Source organism: Clupea harengus, chromosome 17 (assembly GCF_900700415.2).
Source record: "Clupea harengus chromosome 17, Ch_v2.0.2, whole genome shotgun sequence".
In the NCBI taxonomy this organism is placed as follows: Eukaryota; Metazoa; Chordata; class Actinopteri; order Clupeiformes; family Clupeidae; genus Clupea; species Clupea harengus.
In genome coordinates this window covers 6,415,665-6,432,167 of record NC_045168.1, presented here as the reverse complement: position 1 = coordinate 6,432,167, position 16,503 = coordinate 6,415,665, and the positions used below count along the sequence as shown (strand labels likewise).

General features: G+C 41.9%; 1 protein-coding gene across 1 annotated transcript in view; it reads left to right on the top strand.

Annotated features, from left to right (window-relative positions):
• Nucleotides 1-2,781: 2,781 nt before the first annotated feature.
• The window catches only part of zfhx4 (zinc finger homeobox 4), an 86,229-nt gene continuing 72,507 nt past the window's right edge, over nt 2,782-16,503 (top strand). Inside the window, exon 1 of the mRNA XM_031584418.2 lies at nt 2,782-3,318. The gene's annotated coding sequence lies outside the window, so the exon portion shown is untranslated. The remainder of the gene's footprint in view (nt 3,319-16,503) is intronic.

Below are 16,503 nucleotides of genomic sequence, written 5' to 3'. Positions count from 1 at the left end.
GTTCTTTTTTTTAAACTGTCGCAATTTCATCCTTCAAGGTTTTTTTGTGGAATGTGGTATGCTCCTTTTACCATGACCTGTAATTTCCTCCATCCCTAGGCCTCTATGTGGATAAAGTGAAACACACTCTCTCTCTCTCACACACACACACACACACACACATGCACACACACATACATAGATACAAGCAAAATATGTGTTGTTTCTGTCTATATATTTCTGTAATCTTATTCCTGAGATGGCTTTTACGCCGTGGTTCATCACAGCTGGGTGTGCACGGCTCACAATGAGTTAAGTGTGTCTTTGTGCACCTTTATGCTTGAACCAAGAGCTTCCCATTTTCAGTGCAAGAGACATGCTTTCAGAAGACATCAACACTTATCTGCTCACAAGTAATGCTTTCTGACGGTTGGTTTTTGAGAGACTGTACTTGTTTTCACGAGAAGGTTGTTGATATTTGTGCTCAACAGCCAATCAAATTACACCCCTCCCTTTCGTGCTCCTGAAGCACTGTGTTGATTGGCTGGGGCTGTTTGTGGCTCGGTCCGAGCCACTACGTTTGTTTCAAATTTACAGAGCCAGGACTGTGTATGAACACCAGCGGTTTTTGTAGTGCAAACGCCGAACAGACAGCTAGAGGATCGTGAGGAGCAACTCGCTGAATTTGATAAAAAAGTGTATGGGATTCGTATCACGCGCTGCCTTTAATTGAGATTGTGATATGGATGTTATAGAAAAAGTCAAATTTTACGATTGAGGGGGAATTTGTGCACGTATCCCAGTCTGAAAACTACATTTTCGTTACAAAATGTAACAACCTAACATTTTGTCAGCTAAATATTTGACTTCAATAAATAAAAACTGTCAGTCTTTTTCACACTCAAGCATACTTAAATAATAGCAATAGTTTCTGCCTGTCAATTTTTTTTTTTTAAATCACACCTGTTTACTGCAATACAAGGCTTTATAATTCTGAAAATACACACGCACATACACACCATAGGTTGGATTTTCTTATTTGGTAAAATCAGTGAGCTTCTCCGTCTGCTATATGCATAATGGACAGTGACAGGGCTGCACCACTGGCTGCGATGCCTTGGCTTGGCTTCTTTGATTCCGATTTCATCTGGACGGACGGATGGATTTGCCTTATCTGTCAAGTTGCCATGGAATTGACTTCTTCCTTTGGCCGACGCTGACCGCTTGTAGACGCCTTATTTACCAGGCAGGATGGACCATTGAGTGCAAGAGGCGGGAGGGGTACCACCTAGGCCCCCAGAGAAGAACTGCCACACTCCCTCCGTTTATATTAGCAGTTGATTTGAGTCAGCTGAGGCCACAAACTCATAGATTACTGCATAATGTGGATAAAACTGATAGATTACTGCATAATGTGGATAATTGTATCTCTTTGCTCAAATGTGTAAGGAGATATTTCAGGAAACCTTTTTGTTTTGAATAAACAAATCATCAATATATGTAACAGCTGCGCAAATGTAAATTGTAGGCCAAATTATTAGATTCAAGTTCAGTGTGTAATCCCCACTAAAGCTACAACTGTTGAAGCTATTTAACAGGTGAAGTTTTACTGATAACTCCTAATTAAGTGGTTAATTAATTTATTCATGTCATGTATATTATGTAAATTGTGATAATTGGTTAATTTAATTCAATTTATTCCATTTATTGTTAATTATGGCAGTGACGTTAGCATGGGTAATTGTGGCTTTAATAGCATTACATATTTAAGAATAGGATACCCCATACTCCAGTAATATTAGTATGTGTCTTACCAAATAAGGCAGGTGCATTAAAAAAAACAATGCCTTTCCCACTACCTTTGGACACTTGGCGAGAAAGATGCATACAAAAATCCACCGTTTTCTTTAATTAAGATCGGAGCTAAACAGACACACCAGAAACCGGAAACTCAGTGGGCTGGACGGAGAGGCTTGTTCTGAGCGTTTGTCTATTAAAGAGGGATCAACAATGAAAAGATCCGCACAGCCTAGTGCAAGGGCCAAGGAGGAGGGCGCGCGGGGGGGTGAGCAGACTCAGTGGCAGGAGCTACACCAACAAAAGCGTGTGCACGGGTGTAGTTTAGTGTACATTTCCTGATTAGATCGACTGGCCAGCTGAAGTCACTTTTCAACAAACCATTCCCACAAACGTCTTGCTAAATACTTTACAGTCACTTGCATTGATTTTCTTTATCAAATACACAGAGTGGCACGGCGTGCGCACAGCCGCCTCCCTCGCCACTGGCTTCGACATGCAGGGGCTGTGATGGATTTAAATATATTTGACTGACATGCGTTGATTTTTAACCGACTTTTCTAAAAGTCTTAACCTCTGGACCAGTACAACCAATGCCTGTACAGACCCCAGACCTTGAACTTGAACACAATGTGCAATTCATGACGTTATGAGCTCATATTTGGTTATGCATAGTTTATTAATGACCTGAAGCTCTTCATTGCGGTTTGATGTGATAGCCTACTGCAATCTGACGTTAAAATAACGTGGATACAATTACTCTTGTCCTCTTTAAAGTATGTCTCTTGCTTGTTTTGATTAAGCACTTTTATAATTGTCATTCAGAGGACTCTCTATCATTTTGCATGTGGTAGCACTTAGGCTACAAAATATGTAACTTGATCGTCAACTACTCTGATACGCTTTATTTCAAACCACGGACTAGCCTTTTCCCCTGGTTCCTTCAAAGGAAGAGAAAGGCAAAGCTGATACTGGTTTCATGTCGCGTATGGATTTTCGTTTATATAATCGATTGAAATGTCCCAATACATTGATTTAAGGTCCACTGTTTTACAAACAAGCGTTTATGGATGTCGATTTTACGTTAGAAATGATTTTGGCATAGCGTTCGCAAATTCCCAGTGTTTTGAGTAACATTACCAAACAAATAATCGTTTGTCACCTTTGCTCCATCACTAAACAAGAAGGCAAAAAGGTTTAAAAAGCCTACTGACGAAAAAAGGACTGCATAAAACTGTTCTAATTTGTAAGATCGTAAAATATTGTAAAACAGCAATAATTAGCTCCTCATTAAAACCCGTACAATTATATGCCATCTCGGAATGATTGTGGAATATCAAATTAAAGTTAGATAAGTCCGCATCGGGGGAGGCAGCACCCTATCCCTAACTTCTTTCCCATTTTCTGTACCGGCATCAGCGCGCTCCTTTCTATTCAATGACAATGTGCCAAATCTAGGCATTTTGACAAGAGTTTCCATATGCCATAAGAGGAGCATCCGAGAGAAGAAAGAAGAATACGGGATACTCTGTTATACCAAAGGTAGTTCATGTTTTATTTCAATTTCTGCTGGGATTTTAATTGCGCTTCGGAAACATAACATTAGCAATTTCAATATTTGAATCAAATTGTGAATTTATCGATGTCTTCTGTGTCTGTTTGTTACGGAGAACACTAATCAGGGACAAGTAGTCGTCTTGCAGTTCTTTATAAAAGATGGTATTTACAAGCAATTTGTACCTTTGTTTTGATGTTTAGAAACAGGTATTTTACATTTAATCTATTACAAGCTGGCGAATAAAAATGCAAGAAATGATAATATTGCGCGAATCATGCAATCATGGGCAATACAACTTTTCTCTAGAATCTGATTATAGGTTCGCTCTGTGTTTATTAAAATATTGTGAATATTGACCAGTCTCCTTACAGCTTCCTTCACTTAAACTGAAGGTGGATGCCGATTTGATTTCAATTTCAATTTTCTTAATATTGTATGATGTTTCACAGCCTATTGAAATTTATTTTAGATTTTACCTGTGATATTTTTGCTGCTGGTGAGAGCCTCAGCTATATACACTGGGCCTCTTGTTTACGTGTTTGTCTCATAAAGTTTTAGAATTTGCAAGGCTTTCTTTTCACGGGCTGCTTAGTTGTTGTGTTCATACAGTATTTTGACCGGTTTTTGTGGTAGGGAGAGGGTCGCACTCTGTCGGAACATGACCTCTCAAACCCCAGAGGGCGCCAGGCGTTTTCCCCAAACCCTTTATCCCAAAGGAGGGACACACTTATGCACATGTAACTTCATCAAGTAGAACAAAAATGAGAAAGATCTGTTTTAAAATACCGCTGAACTACAGGGTATGCAAACCATATCGACTTGGCCCTGTGTGTTTTGTTGGTGAGAGATGTTGTTTATAAAAATACACGTGATGTAAACAAGGTATCATTAATATACTACTAAACACAGTTTAATTTGGTATGAAATACAATTACTTATGCAACAATAACGTTGTGACCAAACCATTCGAGATATGTATTTATGTAGGAATAGTAAAATGTAGTTTCTACCAGATCACTGATAATGGGTTGTCAGTGGAAATGAATGATCAGGTATGACCCCATTTCACAAACAGTGTTTTAACGGACTCGGTGTACAAGGAAAAATACATATTCACACACATAATATAGAGATATTCATCTGTATCTAATTGAGGATGCAAACATATTCAAATTGAGCGTAGTATTATATTAGTTAACATGGTCTTTTGGTAAACAGCTAGGGGAAGCAGCAGCAGCAGCAAGCAGGGAAAGGAGGGTGGAGACAGAAGCACACAAACGTTATCAGTTTTAAATTCTTACGTTGTCCATTTTTAGCAATTCAAAGCGTAGTAAAGAAGTCTATCAGAAACTCTCCATTATGTAACAATTAAATCAGTCAGCATGCGCAAATATACTTTCAAAAGACGAGATCTCTTTGAAATCAATAGTTTCAAAGTCCTCCGCACGCAGCACACTGGTTAAATGCACTCGTCAACATTTGCAAACATTAAAATAACCTTTACTCCGACGTATTTAGTTTTCATTAAAAGAGGTCTGTAGTGGGGCTCTCCTTGCGTTTTCTGTCACTCTCACACCGGGCTCCCGTTCTCGTCTGTTTCCTTGTCCTAATGAGAGCTCACATGGGGCTGTCCGTCGGATTCCCCGGAGGACCAGCATCCATGAATCGGGGTGAAAAAGTAACGCCTCCGCTGACCATCTCTCGCCGAGCCAAAGACCGAGAGAATCCGTGACATACCAATCCTAAAACCGGACTGAAGGACTTTGCCTCGGTACAACCCCAGTCCAGCTAGCTAGCATCCTTATCGTGAGATCCGGAAAGCTAGCTCACTCAATTCACCTCCTTCGATTTTTTCATAAAGGAGAGGCGATCTCTTGATTTTCTCCCCGATTAACATCTTGTAGGGTCTTCTCTCGATGGCGACCATTAGTTGACTAAAAGAGTAAGACTAGAGGAAGAAATCGTGCTACAAAATGCAACTTTAAGGCAGAATTGTCCTATACTGTATCACTATAATTTTGTGCATGATATAAAAATATTGCCACATAGCTGAATCTCCCTCTCTTTCACCAAAGGCCATACTATTTCCAGTGGTGATGAGGCCTGGACATGTTCATTCATTCTCAGAAGTACATAAACAGCATAGCTACCGAAAAACACAAGTTCTTCTCTATAATCTTTATATTATATGAAGCTACAATCTACCGCAATGAATAGACCAAATATTCGTTCAAGGTATACTATAAGAGGAATAGGGAGTATCCAGTTAGGCTATATCCTCTAATGGTACAGATTGTGAATGACAAACAAAAGAAAATATATTTCAACAAATGCGGTTACATTTCACTGGGATGTTATTCGGTGTTTTAAACTGGTGTTATTACATGCTTGCATATCACAACGTATCCCTTTATTACTTTACTGAGTTTCCTTTAGCTTTTCTTTTGGAGTCTGTGTCAGCGTAATTTAAAATCAGATATGAAATGCAATATATATATATGTATATATAAGTTGTCGCATTACCCCAAAAAATGTCATAAAGATTGGTTGTTTTAAAACAAACCAAGTTTGTTAGTAAGGTAGCCTACAGATTCACTGATGTCAACCACTACAGTTTATCCAGTAGGGTTGCATCCATGCGCTTTAACAGGCGAGCAGAAGCGGAAACAGATGCTGGTCGAAATAAATATGATAATATTTGGTGTAACACTGCATTTTTTTTATTTAAAGGCGCTAATGAAACTAACGAAAGAATGTAAGTAAATATGTTGTCACTCATAGAGAGACCCGCAGCCTATTGCACGCGAGCTTACATCCTCACTCACATACGCAACCTCGAGCACAGTATCTATTTGTTATTTTCATCTTGAGTCAAAAAGATGACTTCTGTTTAAAAGTCAGGAAATAGTCATGCATGCGTTGCTCAGAATGACGTTCATCAATTTCGCATAGCCAACCAAAAGATTTTCCTTCTCTATTAGATCATTTTTGTATATCTGGCCCGCACTGCCCTTCGGCTCTCCAAGTTGAAACAGCGCGTCATTTGCAATGTGGAGACTGTTGATCACCTCGCTAATTACGCCTCTCTCTCTTGCTCTCTCTCTCTCTCCCTCCCTCCCTTGCTCACTCCCCCTCTCTCTCTCTCTCATTCCCAGAGTGCATATCGGGAATAGACACACAAAGACATGCGCACTCAACTTAATCAGCCATTTTTTTAAACAGGGCTAAAACGATAATAATTAGCAGAATAAAGACATATCGGATTTTCATTTCCTTTCCTTCTTTCCCCAACCCCTTCACAACCTTAACAGCCAGGCAACCGTCGACACTCTCAAAACGCCCGGACCCAAAGGATCGCTTCTCCATTCTCTCGCCATTCGCATTTTTATTTTTTTTCCAATAAAGTTGGAGGATTATTTTTCTTTTTTTATTCTGTTACACTTTCGCATATACTGGATGTGGTTTTCTTTACAAACGATATAGCGGAGAAGAAGCGGAGAGATCTGCGGGGGAAGAAAGTAAGTTTTTTTCTGCTTTAACTTTTATTGAGTAGTTGGTGTTAAATTTAGGTCGCGTATTGATTATCTTTCTTTGTTGATTCCGCAGAATCTTTGACATCCCCTTCTCAGATTACAGCAGTTGTGAGACTTTCTCGGCATTTGTCTACCTTTAAAATAATTTCGGGTTGTTTTAAACCGGTATCGCCGTACTATTAAGAACAAACTGTCAGTACAGTAGTAGACGATAGAGTGACAGCACAATCGTAGACAGATTCTATTTTCAAAGTTTATTTACGCTCCTTTTTATGATCTTTTCCTATTTCGAGTTATGATATCTCAATATATGGTCTGAGTTAGAAAGATAGCGTATTGTTAATTATTAATCTTGAAGTAGAGAGGTCCGATTTCACGTTCGTGTCGGTTTTCTTCCTTTTCGGTCAAGAGTTGGACTCGGCTTTTGTACAGCTATTAGCTTGCTGGTACAGAATTTCTTTGATCTGGCCGTGCAGTCCATTGTTGGCATCTCGGTCGAGCTATGAGGCGTAATCTTTTAAAACAATGTCGCTCGAAACAGGCAACATTCGGAGCACGCAGGCTACCCTAATAACACTTTGGCGAAACAGTGTCGCGGCGTGCTGAGGCTTCAGGCATGTGAACACGGAGCAATCGGTTTCACTGGTAGTCTGTAGTTAAGAATCCTTTCATATAAAGCCATCTACATCCAAAATATCACTCTGTATACATATGCTATTACCTGCTGCGTGCTAAGGAGTTTCCCTTTACCGCGGCGTGGATGTCTGTGTCGCCGAGAAAAGAGACCGATAGGAGGGATACAACTCTAACATCAGGCAGGTCCCACCGAGACAACTCCGGGAATCCTAAGTGTCTGGCATTGAAAATGGACTTATAAAAACACGACGTTTTCATGTGTTCAGCTATACTACTTCCAATTTTACTTCAGTCTTCTTGCCGTAAGTTCCATTTTTCTCGTTATTTTCCTTTTTCGTATCATGTTCCCCATTCAATGAATTGTCCTTGCGGATGGTCGAGTGATGCCATGGATTCATAAACTTCTACATGTAATTGTTTTTGTGAGCTATAACCCTAACATTGGCCATGGAGAGAAAAAGGGAACGTAGGGTGTCTTGGCTTTTTGGTTGATGGTTAGTTTGATGCTGAGTCTCGGCTCCGATTGGAACGCGACAGTGACAAGGGCATCGATCGCTGGCATTGAGAGCCCAGAAAAAAACAAGGCAGGAAGGGAGCACAACACAAACCCCGGTATGTAGCGGTGTGTATAAGGGCTCCGGTCTACGTATCATAAACTGGCGAGATGGCTTATTTTGGAGGATTTTCGTGGGTCTCTTCTTGTCCTGTTTTACGGATTAAATATTTCTTTGTTTTGTTTATTTAATAGAAATTAAGACAGGCATTAAAATACGTTTTATTTCGTGTTATAGTATGGTAATAGATGCAGATGTACTATTGGTTATTTTTGCACGTTTGGAAAATGATTCCCCCCCTCCCGAGACTTGGATTTTATTCTAAAAGTGGATTTAAGGGACTATATTTTTTAGTGTTTTGTCTTTAATTGTTGAAATCCTATTTATTATCATTATTATTATTATTATTATTATTATTATTATTATTGTTATTATTATTATAACTACCACAACCTTTGCTATTACATGGTGTATTGAATAATAATAACCTAGCTGTTTTATTGACAGAGAGCTTGTTGTGCTTATTCAGTGCAAAGATTAAAGTTGTCTTACCTTTATCTTGGTGTTGGTGTGCATATTTGAACTCTGTGCTTGATGGTACGCTAACATTGCCCTTAGATGTATTGGTAGATGTGGACAATGGCTTATATCTCAACTGCAAATAGTGTGAGATATTTTGCTGGATATGAATCAGAACATTGATATTCTCAAAATAATTGAGGATGCATTTATTCACAATCCCATTGCTCGGAACTACATCTAATTGTGTCTGTGACTTTTGTTGTAAAGGTATTGTGCTTTCTCGGCATGCCTTGTTTTGGTGGGAAGCTGGGATGTGTATGTGTGTGTGTGTGTGTGTGTGTAGTAAGCGCCTTGGTGTCTCCTAACCTGTGTGTTTATTTTGTGATGGATAAAAACAGTACAGATTAATTGTAGGCTGCATGGGATATTGTAAAGCCAGGCAGGGAAGCACCTAATGGCCCAGGAGATTCAGTCCTGTTCTGCAAAAAAGACTCGGGCTCAGGCTTCTCCAAAGACTCGACAATGTGTCATTTCCATGAGGCCAAATTGCCCTCTGCCTATATGATATTAATGTGCAAATCAATATTTCAGGGATTAAATTTCCCCTCTTCATTTTTTATGGTTTCTACCTCAATAAGTCTCAGGTCCAATAGAAGAGGCTGATTTAAAATCCTTTACTGCAGAAAGGCTCACTTCAAGCCTGTCGCGGCACTTTAATGCTGGTCTCTGAGACTCCCCTTGGCAGTGCATCGCAGATGACTGTCATAGTAGTGTGACACGCAAACGTACCATTTAGGGTGCAGGAACGCTGAAGGATGATTTTGTGCTGAGCAGAATAGTTTTAAAAATGCGGTTATCCGAGTATTGATTGTTATTACAATGAATATGTCCGTACACTGTGGCATTGGCACACACACGTAGACGCTCTCTCTCACTCACTCTCTCTTTCTCTCTCTCTCTTTCTCTCTCTCTGTCTCTCTCTGGCCGACACAGATGCATACAGATACACACACGCATACAAACCCTGTCTTTCTCTTTCATACTCTCTCTCTCCCTCTCTCTCTCTTTCACGCACACACACAAACCACACACACACACACACACCAGCAATGGCACACGCACATGCACATGCAAATGCACACGCACGGCATATGTTATGCATTCATTGATAAACTGCATACACTCAGTGCCATAGACGCGTGTTTGCTTGAAATCTTTCAGGTCAGAAAGCAAAATTATATTGCCTGTAGTCATGAAAAAAGGAACATCTCTCAAAAGACAAAAACGCACAGTATTGTACAGTATTTCATTGTGCTGCACTTGGCTCTGTGGGAATTCATTATCCCATTCAGTTTCCGATGTCATGGGGTTAGCTTTATTTTCTGTTTTCTTAAGAGCTGACACTGTCGGCCGCTCTCTTTCTGAGGCTCCTCTGTCTGTCATTAGGTGTTTGTTTTCTGTTCCTCCTGTACCATCTGGTCCGTGTTCCCGCACAGCTGTATGAATTTCATATGTGATAGAATTTTTTTCCCATTTGGCTCGTCGTCGCCGCGCTTTGAACAGACTCGCTTAATTTAGCCGGCTAAAAGAAACGCAACATGGAGGAGGACAAAGGCCTCTTTAATCTGGCCATGGCTTTTTGATTTCTTTGAAGATTCCTGTCTATTGCGCTTTCAAAAGCTGGGGCATTGCAGGGGTACAATTATATATTTTTTTTTCTATCCGGCACTTTTTTGTCTCAGAGGAAGCAAATGTCAGATTGCTGTATGTAAAAGTGCTATGTTACATATCTACATAAAAAAAAATAGTTTTATTGAAACCACTATTGATCCACGAAAACAAATGACAATCCTTGGCTGATCAGCTTAATGATTTAAGTGTGATTTTCTGACTTCCCTATAGGCTCCCAATTGTTTTTCTCTTCTCTTCCCCTTACGCCTCTCCTCCCCACAATGACCATAGATAGCAAAATTATCACATTGTTGCCCGAAGAACTATGGGGCTTTTGTTGTCGGCGGCCCAATTGAATTTGGTCCAGTTAGGACGCAACAGAACATGCCCTGGTCCACAGCTCTAAGGGGGGGGGGGGGGGGTGGGGGGGAGTGTAGCGTGTGTGTGTGTGAAGGGGGGGGGGGTGGAAAGCTGAGAAGTCAGGGAGCTGGCTTAATGTATTAAGTGGGGGGCTTTTTGTGTTGGCCCCGAGGCTGTACCATAACACGCAGAGCCTCTGCTGCTTAGAGGCTGTCTGAAGGGTTAAACACTTGGACGAGGTTCAATCCTCAGAGCGCCTGGGGAAAGCGCAGTGAGAACATGTACATGTTTCATGTAATTAGCGATTAATTATATTAACATATGCAAATTGTCGACTCTGAGGTTTGTTCAGCTGGCCAAGATCAGCTGGTCACAAACGGCTCATTGTTCCTGGGCAAATAATGGATTTGGAGGCTGGATTGTGGAAAGGCATCACCAGCTATCTAATTTAAAGTCGTACCATAGCAAAATTTCATTAGTCTCCATGGAGACTTGGTTAATTGTGCTGACTAATGCCACCCCCCCATGACCCCCCCCACCCCCACCCCTCTCACCACCCCCTAAAAAAAAGAAAGAAAAGGCTGTGAGCTTAATCCACCTCACAATGACACTTGTTTACACACGCTTCCCCCCTTGTGTGGAAATTTGCATATGCAAATCCACTGTCTTTTTCGTTAGTCTCTCTTCGGTGGTGCTGGTGGCTTGGTGTTGCGCACGTGGAAGACAATGGCTCGTGGCCGGGATGAGGAAGGACGTTACCAAGCAGCCCCAGCAGCATTCTTTCATAATTTGTTTCTGATTAATAGATCAGACCCACTCTACTTAGGCCCTGGCACAAGAGAAGGTCAGTGCGGAGAGGAGTTTCCACAGCAACTAAAGCGCTGTTCTCTTCCCTTAGGCTAATTAAATCACATACTTAAAGCCAATCCATTTAAAAAAAAAAAAAAAACTCAGAATAAGAGAAAACACAACACACACACACACACACATACATACACAAACTCACACAGACTATCTTAAATAATCTCCAGTTTTCTCCGGTCACTGAAGACGAGGGGCCACTTGATGAGACACTGGTTCCTCCGCATTAATCTAGGTTTTTTTTGGTGTTTTTTTTTTTTTTGACAGAAATGTAAACTGATATAATTGCTTTGCGGAGGAAGGAATGGAAGGGGTTTCTATGAGTGTGAAAGCATCGGAAAAGGATTAGCATTGCTTTGCATAATGCACAGCCGCCCCTGAATGGGCCGTTGAATGGTCGACTGGGTGGCTAAGATGAAAGGAAGATGAAAATGCTGCCTCTTCCGTCTTCCCTTTATTCCCGGGGTCCTGGCTGTCCTTAAAGATGTGTTTGTCGAGGACTTGAGACAACAAGCACGAGGCTCATATTTCTGGAGCCTCCCCAGATGCCTGCAGATTTTGTCGTCACGTGAAGTAATATGTATGGTAATGAGAGAGACGGCGACTGGTAAATATGGGTTCCTTTTAGCTTTTGCGCACAGTAAGAAATAAATGTTTGAGAGCGTCTGACGCAGACGATATTAGATGCATTGTTCTAATGGAGCTGTGTCTTCTGTGGGGAGAAGTGCCACAATGGGGGAAATCCAGACCTGTAAGTCTATTAATCGCACCGTGTTGACAGGGCTGTGTACTCGTTAAATCCGGTCTTTTGGATAGATGTACAGAAATGACAGGGAGAACAGCCTGGCCTGGAGATAATGCAACTTGTTTTTTACTTTTACTTGTTTTTTTTTTTTTTCATTTAGTTCCTTTCGTCCTCACTGTTTGTTCCTGTTTGAAGATGTGGAGATGATGAGCGGATCGTTGTGACGTGACGTGAGCTTCTAGTGCCACTGGGGGAAGTGTAGCATAGAGCAGCATCACTACAATTACTCTCTCTCTATCTCTCTCTCTCTCTCTCTCTCTCTCTCTTTCTGTCTCTCTCTCTGTCTCTGTCGGCTGTATGGAAATGATCTCGTGGTGAACACAGGCGGTGACAAAAGAAACGTCCCCATGTTTTTTTGTTGTTTTCCACTAGGGTCAGGGTCCTCTTTCACTGACCTTTTGTGCATCATAACTAGGCTTTTTTTCAAATGCTAATTTTTGTTTTATGGAAAAGAGAGACCGTGGCTGGGAGAAGTGCTGCTTTTGGACAAAGCAGGTTTTCTCTCTCCTTTCTCCCCTGTGATGAGAGCAACTTAATAGTTCCTGTAGTGAAAAGGAGGTAAGCTCTATGTTGATTTTTAAAACATGACACTGTCACTCTTTTTAACCCTTGAGAAAAAAAGGAAAGAAAGATGCTCCTCGAAGGATCGTTTAGTGCGTTTGTGCGTGTTTTGGAGTGGGTCGTACGGTTAAGACGGGTCATGGCAATCGTCTGGCTGGCCTGAGCGCGGGCTCTGACATACTTTACCAGATGTTGATTTTCAATTCGCTGCCAAAGGAAACTTGTATGCAGTGGAGTGTCCCTTTCACCTCTGTAGGGTCAGCCCCCCCCCCCTTGCTTGGATGCGTTTAGAAACTCCCCTCTTTTTGGCGTAAGGAGAGACTAATAGAGTTACTGATGCCTTATGTGAAGCGATGATGAGGACAGCAGCATTTTTTAACATTTGTTAAGGGGAGAGGGGGCTGTTATGGGAAGGACTTGTTATCGAGAGGAAATGTAATTTTTGTCTTCACTGAAAACTTTCATTATTGAACAGAGCTATCTAAATGTTTTTGTTGCTGTTGGGCCTGGGCCAGGCAGGATTGCATTTCTCCCTCTGTCAGTCCACGTCTCATTGGAATCGGGGGGACCCCCCACCCCACCCCACCCCGCATTTTCTCAAGCTCACCCTGTTTTGCATGAGCCGTTTTGCTCAGGATATTTAAATGGAAAGAAATGGATTCAGCATTTACACATGTGCATCTATTTTCCTGGAAAGGACAAGCATGCGCTAAGGCAGACGTGATGCAGCATGGATGCTAATCCTTCTTCTATGAGCTGCTCTTGAAATCCGAATGGTTCCTGCTCTGTTGTGTTTTTCCATCTCTCTCTTTCTCTCTCTCTCTCTCTCTCTCTCTCTCTCTCTTGCTCTCTCTCCCTCTCTCTCTCTCTCTCTCTCTCTCTCTCTCTCTCTCTCTCTCTCTCCGCCCCTTCCTCTGTGTCTCTCCCTGATCCGAATTCAGGTTAAAGTAGGGAGAGTGAGTAAGACATCTTTCTTATGTAAACCCAGCTGTGTTCGTTTAATCTGGCAGCGTCCAGCTCCCTGCTCCTGTGTCGCTGAGTGTGTCCACCGATTTCTGAAAGATCCAAACACGGCCGAGCTTCACCGCGGACGGCAAGCAGACAGACACAGATGCACCGCATCCAGGGTCGAAGGTCGTCATGTCTGTGCCGGTGTTACAACACAAGTTGTGAGGACCTGCACTTTGCTGTGCGGCCCAGTCGCTCTGGTCCAGAGCTAGCTCTGTGTTGTTTTTAGACATGTGCACACAGTCAATACAGGGCTCCCTGCTCAAACAGCACTCTGTGCAATTAGACACAGCGTACTAGAATACTGTTTGTGCATTCAGTCTTTATCTCGACTAGTTCAAATCACTTGAGCTCCATTTGCACCTGCCCTAGAGGATGTGAAAAAGCGCTGTTGTTTTTTTCGTATTTTTTTTTTCTAATTTAAGTATTATAATGGTATTTATGAACAGCCTTAGTGGGCAGAGAGACTGAAGAATGTACTGTGTCATGCGTCTACATCCTCACCAGCACGTGCCTGTCTGGAAGATGCAAAAGGCATTGTGCATTGCTCTAATGTGTTTGTGTTTGTTTGTTTATTTGTTTTGTTCTCTGACTGGGAGAAGCATCTCAGCAGGCTCAAAGCAATAGCACAGTACAGGTCGCCTTTGTGAATTTAATGAGGCTTGTCACGCAATGCATAAAGGTGGAACAGGCAGTATGTTTAGTCTGTGATAAATATGTATGGTGACCAGGCCATGCTGATAATAGAACCATATACAACTTTAGAAAAAAACGATAACAGCACTAGTGTTCTTAATAACACGCAGTCACATGCTCTCATGTGGATCAAAGATGCATTGAACCTCTACAAACCAGTGATAACAAAGATTCTCCGACTGAATCGTTCCTGATATTACCCTGCCTGCCTGCACCGAATGCTGTTGCAAACATTCAGGCCAAAATGGCAGCCATCAGCACGCCTGTCCTATTTTCTCCCATGAGCCCCAGCGGCTCCCAGCGTCTTATCTCATAATATATGTATATGCATACAGACATGTGGGATTGTGGTGCACATTTTCAAAGCCAATTGGCTTTGGATAACAAGCCATTATTAGAGATCATGAGAGGGTTGCGGGGCTAATTAAATATGTATGACTGTAGTGTCTTAAGTATACAGATAAATGAGTGCTGGCCTCATGAATATGCAACGCATAGTTATCCTTGGCTGTAATGAAAAGAGGATATTAATATAGCCACTCCACCTGACTGTCTGTCTGTGTCTGTGTGTATGTGAGCGTGTATTGGATATGTGTGTGTGGGGGTGTGAGTGTGTATTGGACATGTGTGTGTGAGTGGATGTGTATCTTGTGCTCATACTTGTGTAGAGAGAGGAGCTTTCCAGACACACTCACACACACACTCACACCGTTGGGCCCTGTGTTTGTGTTGGGGTGGAGGTTGAGCACTCCCCCAGCTGTCCCTAGAGAGGTATTTAGTTAATACTAGACTCCTCATATCCTGTCGCAGTCTGGCCTGGCCTCGGCGTAGGAATCATCTCTAATTATTTGCTTTAAAGAAGTTTAGGCTTTCCAGTGGTAAGGAGGAACAGAGACCTTTCTGGTAGGATCGTAATAGGTCATCTTGTCATCACGTTTAATGATGTGTAAATGGTTTGGTGTAGGGGTAGACTGCAGGGTAGTTTGGCTGGAATTTGCTTAAACAGACTCGTCTTAAGGTGGTGCAGGATGCTGAGGAAGGCCACTTTGTGTATTTTTGAAAGAAAGGCCTTTTTAAACAGTTGTAAAAGAAAGAGGTATTTTTTTCCATATGACTGTAAGTTATGGCGATGTTTAGTAGTCCTTCTTGTCCCTTTTGTGGAAAGTTAAATACCTCAGTCGTCCTTCCATCTGAAAACTTTTACAGACAATTTTCAAAAAGTGCTGAAAGTTCAAAAGTGTAATAGAACTATTTTTTTTTCTCTCTCTCTTTCTGAAACAGTATGAAGGAACCATTAGGGAAAATTGAGATCCATTTGGGGTATTCCACATAAAATCAAATCAGGGGCTCACAAAAGATCTGGAGATGCATACTAATGCAGTGCGGTACATTTTCAGAAAGAATTGGAGGGGCGAGGGGGGGGGGGGGGCACATCCAACATTTTCCATCTGAGCCTCAGTATTAACACACTGTCTCCTGCTAAGGTGGATCACACAGACACACACACACATACACACTCCTGACTCCTCACTTTATGTCTGTAGTCATTAGTGGTTTGTGTTTGATGGCAAAAACAAATTATTTTTTCCTTTGAGTGTTTGCATCGAGGTCTCGAGACATCCTGTGTGTGCTCTGCGTTAATGACCTTTTTTTGTTCCACGCTTGATGTATTTTTGTTTTGTTTGGAGTCACCATTGACCTTAGGATCCCCTCCAGTGTGTAGTAGCGACACTGGAGGCTCTGGAGTCCAAGCGCTCCGTGCCGTCCGCTCTCAGCTCCTCTCCGCTCTCTGATAATATGTTTGTGGTGGAGGAAATGCAGCTTGCCGGGGCTTTCCAATGGCATCTGTGAAAATAAGCCGTAATTCCTGTAATATTGCTCTCTCTCTCTCGCTCGCTCGCTCGCCCGCTCGCTGCCAAACCCAAAGACTCTGCTGAGCAGTGCCCCCCTTTCATCTCAGAC